This window comes from Triturus cristatus, chromosome 2_2 (genome assembly GCF_964204655.1).
Source record: "Triturus cristatus chromosome 2_2, aTriCri1.1, whole genome shotgun sequence".
Lineage (NCBI taxonomy): Eukaryota > Metazoa > Chordata > Amphibia > Caudata > Salamandridae > Triturus > Triturus cristatus.
Genome location: NC_140582.1, coordinates 1,242,057,097 through 1,242,079,285, shown reverse-complemented (window position 1 = coordinate 1,242,079,285; position 22,189 = coordinate 1,242,057,097). Strand labels below are relative to the sequence as shown.

Here is a 22,189-nt window from a genome sequence, read left to right as displayed (position 1 = left end):
CGGGTCTGCCGCCTCTAACCAGTGAGCCACACCTCTCCACTCTCTACATTGCACACTCTGTACACTTCTACCTTTAACAATCGGTTTACGGCATGTAATGGTATACATCGCACTCTCTGTTCACTTCTACCTGTAACAATCGATTTACGGCATGTAATGGTATACATTGCACACTCTGTACACTTCTACCGTCTAGTATAAAGGAAACGGATGTAGCAATTAGTTTTTCTTTGAAGTAAAGGTTTCAATTTAGAGGTGGCTTGTGATCCTGCTCCTGTGCTCCAGGGTGTAAAGGCCACCTCCGAGTGTGTTCCTATAAGGTGATAGTGAGTAGGTGCAGCAGGACACTGTATTTGCACAAAATAGTGTTTGATCCAAATGTCGTATTCTGAGCTCCAACCAATGAGCTTCAAAACGAGAGTTACAGGTGAGTGAGGTTTTCATTTGCAGCCTGAGCTCCTGTGGATGACATGCTCTGCACAGACTGAAAGGTACTGGCCTCTTCTCTAAACTAGTGGCCTTCTCCCGTAAATCAGTGGCATCCTCTCTAAAGCAGTGGCCTTCTCCCTAAATCAGGAGCCCTCTCTCTATACTAGTTGCCTTCTCTCTAAAGCAGTGGCCTTCTCCCTAAAGCAGTGGCCTCTCTCTAAAGCGGTGGCCTTCTCTCTAAAGCAGTGGCCTTCTCCCTAAAGCAGAGAACCTCCTTCTAAAGCAGTGGGTTTCTCCCTAAAGCAGTGGCCTTCTCTCTAAAGCAGTGGCCTTCTCTCTAAACCGGTGGCCTCTCTCTAAAGCAGTGGCCTCTCTCTAAAGTGGTGGACTCTCTCTAAAGCAGTGGCCTTCTCCCTAAAGCGGGGGCCTCTCTCTAAAGCAGTGGCCTCTTCCTAAAGCGGTGACCTCTCTCTAAAGCAGTGGCCTTCTCCCTAAAGCAGTGGCCTCTCTCTAAAGCAGTGGCCTTTCTCTAAAGCAGTGGCCTCTCTCTAAAGCAGTGGCCTCTCTCTAAAGCAGTGGCCTCTCTCTAAAGCAGTGGCCTTCTCCCTAAAGTGGTGGCCTCTCTCTAAAGCAGTGGCCTTCTCCCTAAAGTGGTGGCCTCTCTCTAAAGCAGTGGCCTTCTCTCTAATGCAGTGGCCTTCTCCCTAAAGCAGTGGCCTTCTCTCCAAAGTAGTGGCCTCTCTCTAAAGCAGTGGCCTCTCTCTAAAGTGGTGGCCTTCTCTCTAAAGCAGTGGCCTCTCTCTAAAGTGGTGGCCTTCTCTCTAAAGCAGTGGCCTCTCTCTAAAGCGGTGGTCTTCTCTCTAAAGCGGTGGCCTCTCTCTTAAGCAGTGGCCTCTCCCTAAATCGGTGGCCTCTCGCTAAAGCGGTGGCCTCTCTCTAAAGCAGTGGCCTCTCTCTAAAGTGGTGGCCTCTCTCTAAAGCAGTGGCCTTCTCCCTAAAGTGATGGCCTCTCTCTAAAGCAGTGGCCTTCTCCCTAAAGTGGTGGCCTCTCTCTAAAGCGGTGGCCTCTCCCTAAAGCGGTGACCTCTCTCTAAAGCAGTGGCCTCTCTCTAAAGCAGTGGCCTTCTCCCTAAAGCAGTGGCCTTCATCCCTAAAGCGGTGGCCTCTCTCTAAAGCAGTGGCCTTCATCCCTAAAGCGGTGGCTTCTCTCTAAAGCAGTGGCTTTCTCCCTAAAGCGGTGGCCTTATCTCTAAAGTACTGGCCTTCTCCCTAAAGCGGTGGCCTTCTCCGTAAACTAGAGGTCTTCTCTCTAAAGCAGAGGCTCGCGAGCTGCTACAGGAGACACTTGGAACAAAGTTTTAAGAACAGTTTGCTCAACTTGTACTTTTTGTCGTCCATATTTGTCTACACAATGATGCTTTGTGAAAGTGTGAATGGTAGCCCATGTTACAGCCTCATATATATCTGTGAGTGGGACTTTGAGAACTTTCCTCTCGGCACATCACGCTGTGCACATTTCGCTCCAACACAACAGGCTTGAATACGTCCAACTATCCATCTAGCAATGACTACTTGAAAATTGGTTCTCCCAAGGGGAGCTTACCAAAAACTAAAGTGGTGGCCTCTCTCTAAAGCAGTGGCCTTCTCCGTAAAGCGGTGGCCTCTCTCTAAAGCAGTGGCCTCTCTCTAAAGCAGTGGCCTCTCTCTAAAGCAGTGGCCTCTCTCTAAAGCAGTGGCCTGTCCCTAAAGCAGTGAACTCTCTCTAAAGCAGTGGCCTTCTCTCCAAAGTAGTGGCCTCTCTCTAAAGCGGTGGCCTCTCTCTAAAGTGGTGGCCTTCTCTCTAAAGCGGTGGCCTCTCTCTAAAGCAGTGGCCTTCTCCCTAAAGCAGTGGCCTCTCTCTAAAGCAGTGGCCTTTCTCTAAAGCAGTGGCCTCTCTCTAAAGCAGTGGCCTCTCTCTAAAGCGGTGGCCTTTCTCTAAAGCAGTGGCCTCTCTCTAAAGCAGTGGCCGTCTCCCTAAAGCAGTGGCCTCTCTCTAAAGCAGTGGCCTTTCTCTAAAGCAGTGGCCTCTCTCTAAAGCAGTGGCCTCTCTCTAAAGCAGTGGCCTTTCTCTAAAGCAGTGGCCTCTCCCTAAAGCGGTGGCCTCTCTCTAAAGCAGTGGCCTTCTCCCTAAAGCAGTGGCCTCTCTCTAAAGCAGTGGCCTTTCTCTAAAGCAGTGGCCTCTCTCTAAAGCAGTGGCCTCTCTCTAAAGTAGTGGCCTCTCTCTAAAGCAGTGGCTTTCTCCCTAAAGCAGTGGCCTCTCTCTAAAGCAGTGGCCTCTCTCTATAGCAGTGGCCTCTCCCTAAAGCAGTGGCCTCTCTCTAAAGCAGTGGCCTTCTCTCTAAAGCAGTGGCCTCTCTCTAAAGTACTGGCCTTCTCTCTAAAGCAGTGGCCTCTCTCTAAAGTGGTGGCCTTCTCCCTAAAGCGGTGGCCTCTCTCTAAAGTACTGGCCTTCTCTCTAAAGCGGTGGCCTCTCTCTAAAGCAGTGGCCTCTCTCTAAAGCAGTGGCCTCTCTCTAAAGCAGTGGCCTCTCTCTAAAGCAGTGGCCTCTCTCTAAAGCAGTGGCCTGTCCCTAAAGTAGTGGCCTCTCTCTAAAGCAGTGGCCTTCTCTCCAAAGTAGTGGCCTCTCTCTAAAGCGGTGGCCTCTCTCTAAAGTGGTGGCCTTCTCTCTAAAACGGTGGCCTCTCTCTAAAGCAGTGGCCTTCTCCCTAAAGCAGTGGCCTCTCTCTAAAGCAGTGGCCTTTCTCTAAAGCAGTGGCCTCTCTCTAAAGCAGTGGCCTCTCTCTAAAGCGGTGGCCTTTCTCTAAAGCAGTGGCCTCTCTCTAAAGCAGTGGCCGTCTCCCTAAAGCAGTGGCCTCTCTCTAAAGCAGTGGCCTTTCTCTAAAGCAGTGGCCTCTCTCTAAAGCAGTGGCCTCTCTCTAAAGCAGTGGCCTTTCTCTAAAGCAGTGGCCTCTCCCTAAAGCGGTGGCCTCTCTCTAAAGCAGTGGCCTTCTCCCTAAAGCAGTGGCCTCTCTCTAAAGCAGTGGCCTTTCTCTAAAGCAGTGGCCTCTCTCTAAAGCAGTGGCCTCTCTCTAAAGCAGTGGCCTCTCTCTAAAGCAGTGGCTTTCTCCCTAAAGCAGTGGCCTCTCTCTAAAGCAGTGGCCTCTCTCTATAGCAGTGGCCTCTCCCTAAAGCAGTGGCCTCTCTCTAAAGCAGTGGCCTTCTCTCTAAAGCAGTGGCCTCTCTCTAAAGTACTGGCCTTCTCTCTAAAGCAGTGGCCTCTCTCTAAAGTGGTGGCCTTCTCTCTAAAGCGGTGGCCTCTCTCTAAAGTACTGGCCTTCTCTCTAAAGCGGTGGCCTCTCTCTAAAGCAGTGGCCTTCATCCCTAAAGCGGTGGCCTTCTCTCTAAAGCAGTGGCCTTCATCCCTAAAGCGGTGGCCTTCATCCCTAAAGCTGTGGCCTTCTCTCTAAAGCAGTGGCCTTCATCCCTAAAGCGGTGGCCTTCTCTCTAAAGCAGTGGCCTTCATCCCTAAAGCGGTGGCCTTCATCCCTAAAGCGGTGGCCTTCTCTCTAAAGTACTGGACTTCTCTCTAAAGTGGTGGCCTCTCTCTAAAGCAGTGGCCTTCTCCCTAAAACGGTGGCCTTCTCTCTAAAGTACTGGCCTTTTCTCTAAAGCGGTGGCCTCCTCCGTAAACTAGAGGCCTTCTCTCTAAAGCAGAGGCTCGCGAGCTGCTACAGGAGAAACTTGGAACAAAGTTTTAAGAACAGTTTGCTCAACTTGTACTTTTTGTCGTCCATATTTGTCTACACAATGATGCTTTGTGAAAGTGTGAATGGTAGCCCATGTTATAGCCTCATATATATCTGTGAGTGGGACTTTGAGAACTTTCCTCTCGGCACATCACGCTGTGCACATTTCGCTCCAACACAACAGGCTTGAATACGTCCAACTATCCATCTAGCAATGACTACTTGAAAATTGGGTCTCCCAAGGGGAGCTTACCAAAAACTACAGTTGTTAATCTTTTTAAAACCTTTTCTTCTATCAATGTAATACACAAGTGCTCTTGTGACCTGTAAAGTATATAATGTTCTTTCCACAACCCACTGAAGTTGTGGAAATTGTCAAGTCAATGGTCCAATAGAAATTAAATTGGGAAATAATCTTAGATACAAAACTAGGGTTTGTTCGAAGTTTAATTCAATCTTTTTGGGTATGAATAAAAGGTCCCTCCACTGGTAAAGCTTGTAGTAAATGCATTATATGAAGGGAAGTGATTACAGTGACAAAGTTCATCTTCCATGAAAGGGGCAGCAGTTGGCGAAAGTGTAATGGGTCAAAGGTGGGACCAAGAGCCAAGTTAAGACCAATATTCAAGCCCCAGGAAAGCTTTAATAATTGGTATTTTTAACATTGGCTGATGCTGTCTGTGCAGCATCTAAACTGCCACAGCAGCTAAATATAGTCTTATCGAAGAGTGAGATAATCCTCCAAGCCCTCAGTGTGGGGTGATTCATTATTGTCAAACACTCCTCTGGAAGTGGTAGATACCCAACTCCGAGCCCTCACTGTGGGGTGATTCATTATTGTCAAGCACTCCTCTGGAAGTGGTAGATAACCAAACTCTAAGACTTCAAACACCAGTTCACAAGAATCATCGTCCTGAGATAGGGTTGTTGAATCTCTCCTTTGTGTTGGGAGAGTAGGTCTGTGAGTAGGCGGAGCTTGTCATGTGAATGTAGTGGCTCCTCTAGAAGTGCCGAGTACCGTGGCTGTCTCTCCCAGGTGGCTCCTAAAAGAATGCGACTCATGAATACTTATTTCATTTTCCTTTACTACATATGGTGTCGTGGTAGTGATGGACAAGTGGATGCAAATGCAGGTCATCCATAGTGCATTGCCTCTGGACTGTGGCGTGGATGGCTGGAGAGGAAGCTTTTGTGTTCTACAATCACGTATGTCACAAACAGGTCGCCCATCGGGGTCCCGCATCGTTCGAAGTACTTTTGAAGTACCTGACTGCTGATCCCCCCCCTCAAGTGTCTGCTGATGCGTCCATCTCAGCAGGTTCAGAAGGTTTTCACAACTCCGGAGAGGTGTTCCGCCCAGAAAAGGACTTGACGACAAATGGACCAATGCAGGATTGACTGAGCCAACTTTGGCACCAGAGGTGACTAAGTGCCTTCCTCCGATCTTTATCAGTAATGACGTGCAAAGTGGGCGTACCCAAACTGTTAGCGACTCAAAGCAGTCGCTAACACAGCTATCGCCTATTATCAACGCAGGCTGTGTGATAAAAAAAGTCGCGCTAAGCGCGATTATCACCAGAATCTAACACCTGCTCAAAACATTACTTACCTGTGTTATCAATGGGAGTTGGATTGTCTGGTTAGGTCCCCATTGGCGTTAATATCGCAGGATTTCCAGTGATATTCAGGCATTTCGCCGCTATCGCTGGATATATTAGCACAATGGAGATAAACGTTGCTAATAGCATGTTTTCTCCGCTAACATATCCAGCGATAGGTAGGGATAACAATAAACGTGCTAAGCACGTTTTGCGATAAATATCGCAATTCCTTGCTAATATGCCCCCAAGTATGTTCCAGACCTTGTGAGGGATGTGTCTGTGGTGATGCTCACCTGTGGCTGGAGGTGGAGAAACGACCTGTCCATGATCATGTTCTTGCTGTTCCACCATTATAGTTTGCACAGAACTCTTGGCTCCAACAACACTGGACCCTCCCGTGGACTGATCGCATGTGGCCATTTCCAGTGCAATCACTCCTCTGGTGGGCGATTATGCAAATAAGCATATGGGACTATTGCAATGCAAGAAGACATCATTCCTAACAGTTCCATGATTGCCCCACAGTTAGAGGACTGTGAGGGATAAAAAAGTAGATTTCCCGTATATAAGGAGTATTGGACCTATATTATGTTAGCATGATGCATCTATACGTATACTCCCTGTTTGATATATATGCTTTTACTTGGAGGAAACTCATTTATTTCCTCCCTGTATATCTATTGCTAAAAGAGTAGGCCGAGAACCATACAGACGCCATCTTCTGAACATATGCTCGAGCACGGGTCGTGATCACGCGTTGATCACGTGCAGTTGTCAGGCCCCAGTTCATCTGAGTTACTGGTAGCAGCTGAAGGTAGGCTGTTTACTCAACTGTTCTAAGACTCAAGGTCGCATCTGGCTTTGGGGGCGATAAGCGCATTCCTGGAGGCGCCGTGTCTACACTCCCAGGTACCAAGACGAAAGGGAATCACCCCTCCTGACCTCATCAGTAATAGATAGTCAATCCTTTGTACTGGTCTGATGTGTGCCATATATGGTCCTTTCCTGGAGCTCGAGGGCCAACTGGTGTTTTTTTTCTTTTACAGTGATTGTATGTGTGGAACCGAAAAGTATATAACCTCATGTTTGAATACGAGCCAACAGTCTTCTCGGCGCACCTGATGGGTGAGGTTCGGAGAGGATCCTCTATAGAGTATTTTGTTTAATAAACGATTGAACCTTCTTCACTGCCAACTGACTGATTATTTGGTAATGGTATTGGGACTATTGGTAGGTATATTCCTTTAGTTTAATTTTATGGTACATCAGTTGGTGACTCTGGTGGGACTCCGTGACTGGGTCGTCTTGCCCGTAAAAGGGTAGTAAGGACAAGGGGTAATTCTGGTCGAGCGGGTGGACGGAAATAGGATCCTTTGAAATGTAGCCATCTTTGGTATGAACTTACTCCGCTCTCACGATCAGAGTATCCCCAGCTGCTAGTGACCCTTCACCGGAGTCCTACGGGCGTAACCCAGGAGCTGACCGTGTTGGTCTTCAGGAGTTGGCAGTGGAGAACACGCAATTGTACCTGTGTGCACCAGGTGAGTGGAATTGTTTTGATGTTCTTGGCATGCACTGTTGAGCAGTGCTTTTGAAGCAGTTAACTGTGTAAGTATTTTGTGGTCAGTGTACCACGGAGAATCTTGGGGGTCTTACGGGGCAGCATTATGGTGGCTGCACGTATAGATGCTCCACGGACCTTTTGTGAATAATAGAGACGCCGATCGGACGCCCGGTGTGGCACGTGTGGTGCGCGCCCGGCCAGACTGCTCTCGGAAAAGCCTGTGGCTGTACCTGGGTAGCCTTGGGAACACATCTGAAGCGGTGCTAATGAAGCGGAGTCCCAAGAGTGAACCAGGAAGGCTGCGGGATGGTCTGTAGGTCAGTCTGTGGTTATACCTGTCTGACGGTCTCTTGGTAGTCTTTGGACTGCTTGGTTTTGGTATCTGTCGGTCTTGGAATCTGAATTTGATTGATTCTCCACGAACAGGAGTCGACGGGCTCTGTTATTTGTTTGAAAAGACGTCATTTTTTAATATCTTTGTATGTATATATATATTATTGTCTTGTGTATGTATGAATGTGTGAGGTTGTATGTTTTGTGAATGTTTGAACATGGCCATGTTTGGAAGTTTATTTTTATGATCGAATGAGGAACGTGTGACAACAATAACCATGCCGTGTTTTAGCAAATTGAGTTGTTTTGGATGTTGTTGTCGCCCTAATGATACGCGTTTGGCTGAAAGTCAACCTGCCCCGCCTGAGGGCAGCCCAAGTTATGATATATATGTAAAGCATGGTATTACACCTCTCTTGTTTAATACACTATGGCATAAATATACTAAAGATAACGTGGAATTACAATGGCCATTAACCGGGTCTTTTGCTGAAAAAAAGATAAATTATCTGCAGGATCGATTATTTTCTAAACATAGTCGACAGTCAATGTTTGACTCCCTAAGCCTGTGGCAGAAGGAAGCAAAGCGTAGACGTATGCGGGAGGAGAAAGTATGTAGGATGAAAGGAAATCAGACGATTACGCAGAAAGCTTTAGCTTATGATAAAGCACAAACTGAACAAGGGATTGATTGTGCAGACAGACAATTTAGATTACATGTGGATAAGACCTATGTGGCTAGGACTGAAGCGGAAGATGAGATAGAGGATTTATTGGACACTCGTCCACCTCCACCTTATGCTCTGCAGCGTATATATATCCCGTTGTTCCCCCGACTCTAGTGCAGGCCCCTTCAGCTTCCGCCCTGTTGTTTCCTCTTCCCTTGCCTCTCCGGGAAGGTCCTCTGTTTTATCTCCCTCAGTGTCTGAGACGGCTACTTTAGCATGACCCCATCTCCAGCTGTTTCAACTCCATTTCGTGCTCCGGGGGATTTCGAAGCACGAAAGCTGTTTACCCGTTCTGCTGTAGGACAGAAGGAGAAACAGATGATTGAGAATCAGTCATCCCAGTTGATGCGACAGCCTATTTACACTATAACTGATATATGGAACACGCTTCGAGATTATGAGCCTGTTATGCAGCAACATGCCTTGAAACCCATGGCTGCACCTATTATTACGTATTATTACTCTCTGGGAACAGTGTTTTCCAGGATGGATGGCCCCCCAAGTGATGTATGACATCCAGGACAGGACTCATAAGTCTGAACTTAGCCCAGATGAAGTGTATAGAAATGTGGAGGTTTTATTAAATTATCGAGAACGGATGCATCAAAAGTGTCCCTCGTGGGACACTCAGCATCCTATCTTTCATCCTGAAATACCAGAACTAAAGGATGGCCCTGGCGTAGTGACTAGACCTCGTGTAGAGGCTCGAGTGCAGGAGCAATGGGTTTACACCCCTTGGAAGAGGAGTGAATTCCTCTCGCTAAAATCACAATTACCCGACCCCCGTAAGAATCCCACGGCTTATTATAAAGATATCACAGAAGCGGCCTCTTCGGCCGTCATGACGTTAGCTGACATAGAGCTATTTATAGCATTGTTAGTTCCCGTTAACGTATAGCGTCAGGTGCATGATCAGGACCATGCTCAAGAATTAGGCGGAACATGGGTGCAGATAAAAGATTGGGACAAGGATCGTAAGCCTGGAAATAAGCCGAAACTTGAATTATTGGCATTACCTGGCCGTATTATCACTTACATGCATTCCTTAATTCCGCCTTGTAAGGTGGATTGGGACAAATTGACTGCATGTAAACAGAAGAAAGATGAAAGTGTTTCTGATTTTTTCACTAGATTTGAGGGCGTATTCATTGATTTTAGTGGACAGGATTTATCGTTGGAATATCGTATGCGATTATTTGTTAATCGTTTTGTGACCAATTTGTTACCAGAAGTCTCTGTACGGTTACAAGCCGCTGAAAGTACCTGGACCACTTCCACGCCCTCTGTAATATTGAGTATGGCCCAATATTACGAACATAGAGAAAATGAGAGTAAGGATAAGACGGAAAAGAGAACGAAGGATCTTAAAACACGGGTGTTGTTGCAACAAGTTGTTCAAGGACGAGGCAGAGAGAGAGGCGGTAGAGGGTTCGTCCCGAGGGGGGCGGGAACTGGACGAGGTAGAGGGACGGCTGTCGTTTTGGGAATAAATCAGTGTGCTTATTGTAAGGAGGAAGGGCATTGGCGATTTCAGTGTCCGTTGTTGACGGCCCAGAACGGGGCTATAAGAGGTTGAGGAAGAGGTCGGGGAAGTGTGGATCGCAGTGATATGCGACGAGAAGAGGCGACGCAAGTTGGGCAAGAAAATAATTATTTTGATAATCCAAGAGGTAGGCAGTATTATAATGAGGAGTGTGCAATGGATGCGACCGAAGGGTATGCTTATACATAGGATAGCCATGGACAGAGTGAGGGCCAGGTGTCAGTACCCGTTGATCAGCAAGGACCTTATGTAGAGGCGCATTTGATGGGGACATCTGAAAAGTTTTGGGTTGATACGGGTGCAATGAATAGTTCTATTTCTCGTTTCCTGGACCCAGGGGCTGGTCTGTCCGGGCACAATAATGTTTCGGTAGGATTCTCTGGAATTCCGGTGGTGAGCCCAATCTCCAAACCTATTCCTTTTACAATTGGTCCTGTTACGATAGACTCCCCGGTTTCCTTTGATTTCCCATTGTGGCGAAAAGTTATTGGGCTTGGATTTGTTGAAGAAATGACATGCTAAGATTCATTGTTCACCTGATGGTGTTTACTTGACTATTAATTCCCTTGGGAAGCTTACTTTGCAGTGTTTCACTAAAAATGAACCCCTCCCTCCTGAGTTTGCTGTTATTCCAGCAACATTGTGGGCCACTGGTGACACAGATGTCGGATTATTAAAGATTCCGCCCGTTTCTATTACTTTGAAGCAAAATGCTCGGATTCCTCGTATACCTCAGTACAAAATTTCTCCGGCTGGCGAGAAGGCTTTGCTCTCCATCATACAAGATTTGGTAAAAAGGGGTGTGGTGGAAGAGACAGCTGCTAATGTGTGCAAGAGCCCCATTTTGCCTATCTTAAAAAAAACCCTGTTGGAAGCGATCCTGACTATGCTGATACCTATCGCTTTGTGATTGATTTGCGCAAAATTAATAAAATAGTGGTGCCCCAATACCCTGTGGTTTCAGACATCACTACTATTCTCACTATGATTCCTCCTACTGCTACATATTTCTCTGAGATTGATTTAAAAAATGCTTTCTTTAGCATTCCGATTCACCCTGATAGCCGCCATATTTTTGGCTTCTCATTGTCTGGTTGCAGCTTCCAGTTCTGTCGTGCTTCCCAGGGGTACACAGAGAGTCCTAGTATTTATAGTCAAGCTTTGAAAACATTGTTGGATGATTTGGTCTTGCCCTCTGGTAATGTGCTTCTGCAATACGTAGATGATTTGTTAGTGGCCTCTGATACCGAGGACGGTTGTAAGAAGGCCACTGTACAATTATTGTCTCATTTGGCTGCTAATGGCAATAAAGTCTCCCTTTCTAAATTTGAATATTGTCGACAGGAGGTGACCTATCTCGGTCATCTACTGTCGAAGGAGGGGAGGAGACTAACCCCTGAGCGTGTGACTACCATTTTTAATATGTCTGTACCTCGTACTCAGCGTGATGTTCGTGCATTTCTCGGCATAACTTCTTACTGTCGCCAATGGATCCCTAATTTTTCCCTTCTTACTAAACCTCTTCTGTATTTAACCACTAAAGATGTGCATGAACCTTTACCCTGGAATGATGCTTGTCAAGATGCTTTTGACTCTTTGAAATCTGCACTTTGTTCTGCACCTGTTCTTGGTACTCCTGACTACCGAAAACCTTTTGTGCTTTACGTACACGAGGTGGACGGTTGCTCACTTTCTGTGTTAACACAAGGATTTGGTGGTAAGCAGAGACCTTGTGCCTATTTCTCGGCGGTGTTGGATAACATCGCCAGAGCACTCCCTAGCTGTTTAAGGGCCACTGCTGCGGTTGCGATGGCTATTCGACAGTCGGAAGGGCTCGTTCTGAACACTGACCTCACAGTGATGGTACAGCACGCTGTGGATACATTATTGAACAAAACAAAAACCCAGCACCTTACGAGTGCACGTCTTACCGGATACGAATTGACTTTGTTTGCTCCACACATTACGATTAAACATTGTGCCACTCTGAACCCTGCTACGTTACTACCCCTCCCTTCGAATGAAAAGAACAATGATGTTCATGATTGTATATTTCGGACTGAGGAAGAAACGAAGGGACGGGTAGACCTGACTGACACTCCTCTATCTGACCCTCAAGGGGAGTTGTACGTCGATGGCTCTTGTTTCAAGTTACCAGATGGCACGACAACTGCTGCATATGCGATAACTACTCTTCACACTATAGTTGAGGCTTCTCGAGTACCCTATCAGTCAGCACAGGTGGCTGAATTAGTGGCATTGTTTCGGGCCTGTGAGTTAAGTGAAGGACTGAGAGTAAATATTTACACCAACAGCCAGTACGCCTTTGGCGTGGCTCATAGTTTTGGCCGACTTTGGGCAGAAAGAAGTTTTCTTACTTCTCATGGTCAGCGAATACAGCATGGCCCCTTGATTTTGCGATTAATGACAGCATTGACGTTACCAGAAATAGTGGCTGTAGTCAAATGTAGTGCACACAAGGCAGTGGTTGATGCATTGGGGGAGGGTAATGCCTTTGCCGATTAAGGGGCAGATTTATGAGCCCCTTGCGCCACTTTTGCGTCACTTTTCCCATGTTAAAAGTGACGCAAAAGTGGCGCAAGGGGCTCATAAATCTGCCCCTAAGTAGCTAAGGAAACTGCAAAATCCAAATTGACCTCAATGTTTGTGACTAGCTCTGCTAGGTAGGTGGCTGAAACAGAGATGTTTGATAATACCATGGAGAGTGTCCGAGAAATACAGAAAGAAGCTACGCCTATTGAACTGGCTCACTGGAAAGAGCGAATTGGGATATTAGATGCAGATGGTTGTTGGATTGATCTGACAGAAAAACAGCGGTGGCTGTTGCCTAATGCATTAGTGGAGTGGAGACAATGGTGTATGGTTCAGCTCATATTGGGGTGAAAGGTATTTGTGCATTATTAGATCCTGTATGGTACAATCCCAATATTTCTAGGACCGCTGCTCATTTGGTACAATATTGCATGGTTTGCTTACGACATAATCCAGGGGGCAGGGAGCCTGTTCTGAGTGGAAACTTTGCACCACCATCTTTGCCTTTTGAGGCGCTTCAAATGGATTATATCCAGCTGGAGCGCGTTAACAATTTGAAGTATGTCCTGGTTGTGGTATGCGCTTTCAGTAAATGGGTGGAAGCCTACCCGACAAAAGAAAACACTGCTTTGGCAAAGGCAAAAGCGTTGGTAAAGGAGTATTTCCCTCGCTACGGATTGCCTCGTGTGATCTGGAGTGACAACGGAAGACATTTTAATGCAGAACTCATCACACATATATGTAATGGACTACAGATTAAACAGAAATTCCATGCGGCTCGACACCCCCAGTCCGCTGGGTTGGTCGAGAAGTATAATGGGACATTAATGCTCAAATTAGCTAAAATTCAAGAAAGTACTGGATTAAGGTGGCCAGATGCTCTGCCGCTGGCATTAATGTCAATACGAGTTACCCCACATTCTCGTTCTGGTTTGTCTCCATATGAGGTCATTTTTGGGCGCCCTGCTAATGTTTGGGGCGTCCCAAAACCCAGAACGTTTCGTGATATAGGGTATCCTATGCTGACAGACTATTTGTATGCTTTGACTAAAGATCTTCGTTCCATTCATCAACAGGTCTCAGCAGTTTTGCAGCCCCTGCCGGAGGGTCCTGGACATCACTTGGAACCAGGACAGTGGGTTCTGGTCCGTAACTATCAGCGAAAATTCAGCTTGGATCCTCGTTGGTCTGAACCGTTTCAAGTCTTGTTGGCAACGTGGACGGCGGTAAAAGCGAACGGCAAGCGACACTGGATTCATGTGTCACATCTAAAAAAACTACCCCTCCCGCTTCCATATGATCAGCGAATCCAGGATGGGTTTCTGACTCAGGAAAGTGAGCGAGTTCCTCGATTCATCCCTTTTTCTGACGCCCAGGTAATTGGAGAAGGGCAAGGAGAAGGTGCACCGGGCTCGGAAGGGGCTCTGTCATCAGCACAATTGATCGCCCCAGATTTTGTTGTTCCTACAGCTAACCCAGAGGCTCGCAGTACCCCTGTTTCACCGGATTCGTCATCCTCTGTTTTGTTCTCTGATCAAGAAGTGCCTGGACATATTCGATACAATCTGCGGCCCAGAAAACAACACGGTACACCATTTGAACATGGTAGGAGATAGGGAGTGATAAGGTACAGACCTGTGCTATGAATGTCTGTTAGATACACTTCTGGTGTACTGAGCGAGACACTGGACTGAACGCGCTGAGAGCCTTGAAACATTTGTTTGCTCTGTTCAGAAAGAAAGACTGACTTTCATGTTCAAAGGGGCCCAGGTTGTGTTTCCTTCAAAGGTTGTGTGAGAACATAACTCCAACGTGAGAAGTTTGTTTTGGTATTATCTGTGATGAACGATAGGAGCCTGTCTGTGAGGCTCTAAACGGACACAGGAAAGAAGTACCCTCTGGCAGGTTAGACTGCATTGCCATAGTTTATTGTTGGACTTTTCGTGAGTATGTATCCCTTTGCTCATTTCGTTCCTGAAGAGGAACGCCCTTTTGTACCACGCTATTTTCCTACATATATGCCTGTTTTTTCTAGTTGGACCAATCGTGTTAAAATTGCAGTTATAGCTATTATAGCAATATTGCTAATTATATCACTGGGAGTATTCATATATTTAGAATTTCGCCACCCTATGCATACTGTTTTAGGAACAACTACCCCACCTCCAGAACATGTGTTTCATACTTTAGCCCCTCATAAGGAAAGGCATCGTCAGACTTATGTGAAAAACGCATTCCTTGAAATGCTTCATCAAGCACACAGTGCCACCAATACTACAAATTGTTGGGTTTGTGGTCTTTTACCATCTGTTATGCACAAGCACGACTTATTTATATCCCTACCTTTGTCTCATCTGGGAAGTTGCGAGGCTTGGTTCAAATTCCTTTCTATAATGTATATGCATTACATTGTGGATGCTCAACGGTTTTCAGAGAGTGATTATGAAATGATATTAGCATATATTGAGGTTCATCAAGGATTCAACCCCGATGGGAATAATGGAGAGGGAACCTTAGATCCAAATGCCTGTATGAATATGTATATAACGCATGAAAATACCACTCGGTTGAAAAATGAAATTTCGGACTTTGTTGAATTCAATTTCACTCAATATTATCGACACTTTCAGGACCGTAATGTTACTGAAGATAGGGCTATTCCAGTCCCTGTATTAAACAGTACCTCTACGTTTTGTGTTCAAGGAGTAAGGTACATATCAGTAGGAGAAAGCCGATGTAATTACACTTATCAGTTGCATACCTTTAGCAGCCCTCCGTTGTTAACCCCGCCTAATGTATATTTTGTCTGCGGAGAAAGTGCCTATACTTGGCTTCCACGAGGTTGGACTGGACGTTGCTACCTGTCCTTCCTGTACCCTCCAGTCTATATTGCCCCTTCTAACTATCACAAGGATCACGACTACATAAACGTAGCGTGCTTATTCGGAGAAATAAAAGGGTGATAGATACCACCGATATAGATCAGACCGATACTTCAGTGCAGCATTTCACCGACATTATGAAGGGAGTGTTACCCTTTTGGGGGCCTATGTTTACTAGCCAAGAAGTACAACGTTTTTCTAGAGTAGTTGAAGGGGTAATTAACACTACTGCAGGAATACTGACCAATATAACAGTAGAGCTACAGGTGACCAGACTCGTTTCGCTTCAAAACCATATGGTTTTGGACGTTATCTTGTCAGATCGAGGAGGAGCATGCCGTGTGATCGGCAGCTCTTGCTGTGTTTATATTCCTGACTCCGCTACCTCTGTTCATTTGGCTATACAGAAGCTACATCGTTTAGCTTCCGAGATACATGTAGAAACTGGTACGTGGTCTCTCTCTGGTTGGTTCTGGGGTTTGCTGTCTACTTGGGGATGGAAAATTTTGATGCTGCTGGCATGTATAGCCGGTATCAAATTCACGTGTTGTGTTTGTGTACAATGTGGACCTGCATGTTGCTTTATTGCGCAACAAAACTCACTTCCTCAGTGTCTGGTCCATCCCCAACAGCGGTAAAAGCTCAGCTAGTTCAGCAGGAGCTCAAGGACCTAATGCAGATTGATGAGGGAATGTTTGAAGATTGAACTGTTTTAGTTAGCTACATCATGCTAAAAGGGCCGTTCTGAGGGATAAAAAAGTAGATTTCCTGTATATAAGGAGTATCGGACCTATATTATGTTTGCATGATGCATCTATACGTACACTCCCTGTTTGATATATATGCTTTTGCTTGGAGGAAACTCGTTTATTTCCTCCCTGTATATCTATTGCTAAAAGAGTAGGCCGAGAACCATACAGACGCCATCTTCTGAACATATGCTCGAGCACGGGTCACGATAACGCGTTGATCATGTGCAGTTGTCAGGCCCCAGTTGAACTGAGTTACTGGTAGCAGCTGAAGGTAGGCTGTTGACTCAACTGTTCTAAGACTCAAGGTTGCATCTGGCTTTGGGGGCGATAAGCGCATTCATGGAGGCGCCGTGTCTACACTCCCAGGCACCAAGACGAAAGGGAGTCACCCCTCCTGACCTCATCAGTAATAGATAGTCAAGCCTTTGGACTGGTCTGATGTGTGCCATATATGGTCCTTTCCTGGAGCTCGAGGGCCAACTGGTGTTTTTTTTCCGTTTACAGTGATTGTATGTGTTGAACCGAAAAGTATATAACCTCATGTTTGAATACGAGCCAACAGTCTTCTCGGCGCACCTGATGGGTGAGGTTTGGAGAGGCTCGTCTATAGAGTGTTTTGTTTAATAAACGATTGAACCTTCTTCACTGCCAACTGACTGATTATTTTGTAATGGTATTGGGACTATTGGTAGGTATAGTCATTTAGTTTAATTTTATGGCACATCAACTGGACGCCTGGTAAAGGGGCAGCAGCCTTTGAAATGCCATCACTGTTTTGTTGGGGTAGACTTTGCATGTCACCATATTCAGTATTGCTGCCATAAAGTTAGATTTGTTGCTGAGAGAGTTGAGACCTTTTAACAATGATTGTAAACCCTAATTGTGATGGCGGGGCACTGTCTGTTGAGTGTGAGCGAGGCACTGCTGTTGGCTACTGCTCTTCACCAGTTGCCGAGGTATGGGAGGGCATGGATGGCACTGTGGTGAAGATGTGCTGCAGCCAATGACAAACATTTAGTAAAGACCCATGGGGATGCTGTGATCCCAAAAGGTTGCACTTTGAAGTACTAGAGTTTGGCACTTACACTGAACCTGAGTTACTGATGGTGTGATGGATGGATGGATGGATGGATGGATGGATGGATGGACGGACGGACGGACGGACGGACGGACGGATGGATGGATGGATGGCTCGATCGATGGATAAATGGATGGTGGTGGGATGGATGGATAGATGGGTGGAATGATGGATAATGGATGTGAAAGTGGAAGTAGGTATCTCTGAGATGAAGCGTCGCCCTGAAGTCCCATACACAGAGCAGCGGATTGAACACCTGCAGCACTGTCACTTTGAAAAGCTCTGATCCAATGCAACAATTGGGCGGCGCAGGTCTAAGCTTGGTTGCGCTGCACTGTTTTTTCTGAATGAGAAAGTACAGCAAGTAAACTCCAGCTTTCTGTTGGTGTGGAGGGACAGGTTCGATTGCTCCTTTTGTAGTAATGCTTGTACCTCCTCTTGAAGCAGCTCTGGATGTTCTTGGCTGATACTGTGCCTACGTGGTGGAATGTTGGGTGATGTGGTTGGAATTCCAAACAGCAGCCGTGGGCAGCAGAGGACAGTACCCGCTTGACTGTGGTTATTTTCACCCACTCTGGATAGTGTAACCTCTATGATTTATGCAGGGATGTAAGAATGACCCCACTGGAAACTTGGAGGATTCAATACTGGTCCTGAGGATGGCCTCACCGGTTTATACCACTTGAGACCGAAACATTGCCGACAAGCCCATCTCTCCATTTCATTTTCAATTATACCATCATTGCATGGATTGGGCTTCGCGAAAGATGGACATTTTCATCGATTCCTTAGAGGGTGGCTTTCCTATACAGTGACAGATGGAATCATTGAACTTTCTGTTTAATTTGGACAATACAGTGTCAATGTATGCTTGGACATTATTTGGATTGAATCCAAAAATTACAACATGAATGACTGAATTTGCTTCTTTTTGTCACTCACTGGGCATCAGAATCATTGTAATACCTCTTATAATTTTTGTTTCAAAGATTCGCTAGTCAGCAGTTGACCTGACTGTGATTGCTACAGTGGCCAATTGGAGGTGGTTGGTGATTTATCCCCGCACTTGCCCTTTCTCTATGAAACCCCTCTCTCATCGGCAGAGTCTGAAGACCCTCCACTGCCTTAGCAGTATCAATGTCCTTTTTAGGTTGAAGCCCACCGGGCAGCGCAAGTGTCTGGTTGCAAACACATATTGGGGACATGCTGACAGATGACCGAGGATCGCATTCTGCCCACTGCTTACTATTAGCTTTGTGTTTTGTCACTCACATTTGCTTGTTTTCTATTCGCCGGCTTTGGTTTTAACCTTTGTATCTTGTCTTTGTCCATCCCGTAGATTATAGCGAAATGGTTACTAACCAGTAGGAGTAGTTTTGCAGCTTGATGAGTTTTCTGGATTCACATGCTGTGCATTGTTCCGCCATCTAGCGGTTGGGTCCGGAATTGTCTCTTTTTTTTTCTTTCTTGCTTTGGTCGCTGTCGACCACCATTTGGTGCCAGGTACGTCCCTTGTGTGACGTCAGACGGCATCCTGGAGGTCGACGTGCGTGGTGGCCATCTTCGGATTCTTTTTTCTGTGTTACTTTGTTTTGAAATCCTGCTGATGGTCCTTAATAAACATTGATGTAGTCTTTTTTTCTTCCCACCTGTTTGCTGCCTTTGCTGGGGTAGGCTGGGTGAGTCGCATGTGACTCCAGAAAACTCTTCAAGCTGCCAAACTACTCGTACTGGTAAGTAACCATTTCGTTTTGCAGCGTGAATCGTTTTCTGGACTCACATGCTGTGCATTAGATTATGTAGCGGTCCTGGGGAGGCAGTGGTGAAAGGAAGTTTTTGCAAACAGGTGTTGTAGCACTCTCTGTCCAATCTGAGCTTCCTTATTCATTTGTATGTCCACACAGTAACGTCTTGTGAAGGTGTGTGGTGATGCCCATGTTGCTGCTGCGCAGATGGCATCGATGGGTACGTTGGGCATAAATGCTAGCGTCGCTCCTTTCTTCCTAGGGGAGTGCGCTGTAGGTTGCATTGCTAGTTCCTTATTGGCCTTTTTGTAACATAGTTGAATAGTTTGTACTATCCATCTTGCAATTGTTGCCTTTGTGATTGCAGATCCTGTGTTGGTGTGTGAGTAAGCCACAAACAATTGTTTTGTTTTCCTTATACCGTCTGGTTTTTGCTGATAGTATAGTAACGCCCTCCTTACATCCAAGGTATGGAGGCTTTTTTCTGCTTTAGTTTGTGGGTTTTTAAAGAAAACTGGTAGCAGGATGTTCTGATTTAAGTGATATTGAGATACCACCTTTGGTAGAAACTGGGGGTTGGTCTTTAAGATGACCTTATCCTTATGGATTTGCAAGTAGGGTTCCTGTATTGTTAAAGCCTGTAATTCACCAACTCTGTGAAGTGATGTAATCGCTATGAGCAAAGCGGTCTTTAGGGTGATATGCTTGATGTCTGCTTTGTGCATGGGCTCAAAAGGTCCTTTCATCAGTTGGCAAAGTGTGGTATTTAAGCTCCTTGTTGGTACTGGTGCGGCTCTTGCTGGAGCTATCCTTTTTGCTCCCTCTAAGAATCTTTGTATGACTGGTCTGGTGAAAAAACTCTTGCATGATTCTCCTCTTGTGTATGCCACTATGGCAGCTAGGTGCACCTTTATGCCGCTGTCCAAGAGGTAAGTTAGAAACGTGATAACTGTTTCTTGTGTTTTTTTATGGTTCTTGTCTTGTTGTTAGCGATGCACCATGAGGTATATCGCTTCCACTTTGCTGTATAGCATTTTCTTGGGATTGCGTTCTTGCCTCTTTGAGTATCTCCATCGTTTGTGGTGGTAGATTGTTAGGCGCTAGGCTGTTAGTTGTAGCATTGCTGGCTCTGGGTGACAGATCTGACCCTGTTGTAATGTCAGTAGGTACTTTTCGGGCTTGATCCTGATCATTTCTCCCTTGGATAGTTCCAGGAGGGTTGAGTACCATGTTTGTCTTGGCCAATGAGGGGTGATGAGAATCATGTTTGTCCCTGGTTCTTTTGCCCTTTGTAGTACCCTTTGTATTAGGGGTATTGGTGGAAAGGCATAAACAAATGTCTGAGACCAGTTTAGTGAAAGCGCATTTCCGTTTGACAGGTGGTGTGGAAACCTCGAGGCAAAGTGTTGGCATTTCTTTTTCTGTACACTGGCGTTCCCCAGATGCTGAATAGGTACTGGATTATCGTTTGTTTCAGTTCCCATTCGTCAGAGCAGTTGTTCTGCCTGCTCAGTTGGTCTGCTGTGATGTTGTCTACTCTAGATGTACAGGTTGCAGATGTATGTCCTGCGATATTGGCAAATACCATATTTCCTGTGCGAGCTTGCTCAGAGGAAAGGACTTTGTTCCACCTTGCTTATTGAGGTAGAACATTGTGGTAGTATTGTCTGTTTGTATCAGGATTTTTCTCTTCTGAATATGTTTCTGGAATGCCTTTATCGCCAGAAGAACAGTTTTCAAGTCCAAGTAGTTGATGTGTTTCGTGGAGTCCTCCTCGCTCCATTGTCCATGTATTTTTTAATTGTTTAGATGTGCCCCCCATCCGTTGAGGGACGCATCTGTTGTGATTATCACAGATGAAGTTGGGTCCCTGAAAGGCCTCCCCTGTGCTATGTTGTTGGATGCCCACCATTCTGTCTGTGCTTGCACCCTTTGTGTAACCACCACTAGATCCTCCCAACTCCCTATGGCTTGCGACCAGCTGCTGGTAAGCCATTCCTGGAATAGGCGCATGTGTAGACGTGCGTGGGGAATGAGTGGGATGCATGATGCCATGATGCCCATTAGTTTCATCACCTTCCTCACTGTCAGAGACTGTCCCCTGTGGTAAAGGGCTGTTTCGTTGTGGATGGCTTGTATCCTCTCCTGTGTGAGATAAGCCTTTGCATCTTTTGTATTGAGTCTTGCTCCTAGAAATCTCCTTTCTCTTTCCTGGCTGATTGAAGATTTCTTGTGGTTTATTGAGAAACCCAGATTTTCCAGTGTCAGAATTGTCTTCTGGACGTGAAGGAGGCATATTTGTTTTGTGCATCCCCTTATTAGCCAATCCTCCAAGTAGGGGTATACATGGACCTTGTCTTTTCTTAGGTGTGCGGCCACTGCTGCTAAGCACTTTGTGAACACCTGTGGAGCTGATTCTATTCCGGACGGGAATACCTTGAACTGGTAATGTGTTCCGTTGTGTAGGAACTACAGGTATTTTCTGTGTCCATTGTTCACTGGGATGTGCAGATAAGCGTCTTTGAGGTCTATTGTTGCCAAGAAATCCCCTCTTTGAATTTGGGGTATTATTTCTTGAAGTGTGCACATTTTGAAGTATTGAGTCTGTATGAATATGTTTTTGAATCGTAAGTCCATGATTGGCCTTAGGGTTAGGTCTTGTTTTGGTACCAGGAAGTATGGGGAGTAGTTTCCTGTGTGCCATTCTTCGTCTTGGTACTTTCTCTATTGCCTGTTTTTGGTACAGTGCCTTGATCTCTATGTTTAGCAGAGTCTATTCTGAAAGTGATAGACTTTTTGTTTTTAGAGGATTTGCAGGAGGAGTGTTTGTTAGCTCTAGGCAATATCCATGTTGTACCAAATTTAGTATCCATTTGTCTGTTGTGATCCCTTTCCACTGATTGTGGTAAAGGGATAATCTTCCCCCCACTGGTGTCTTGTGATGGTCCCTTCTTGTGTTGGGGTCAGTTCGAGCCATTTCCTCTCCCTCTGGAGGTTTGGCCTCTTCCTCTCCCGTTACCTTGCCCTCGAAAGGGCTGTTTCTGCTGCTGCCATCTCTGGTAGCTAGATTGCTGACTTGTTTGCTGGTTAGGGTTTTGTCCCTGGCTTTGTTGGGGTGGCTGTTGGCTTTGGCTGAAGCTGCCTCTTTCGGTGGTCTTCCTGTTAGAGAAGCCTCCTCTTTTGAAAGAACCTCTTTGTTGCAGGGCCCCCATTGCCC

At 46.0% G+C, this 22,189-nt stretch overlaps 1 protein-coding gene across 5 annotated transcripts in view; it reads right to left on the bottom strand.

Annotated features, from left to right (window-relative positions):
* RTKN (rhotekin) overlaps positions 1–22,189 on the bottom strand; it is a 606,092-nt gene that overhangs the window by 72,582 nt on the left and 511,321 nt on the right. The window lies entirely within an intron of this gene.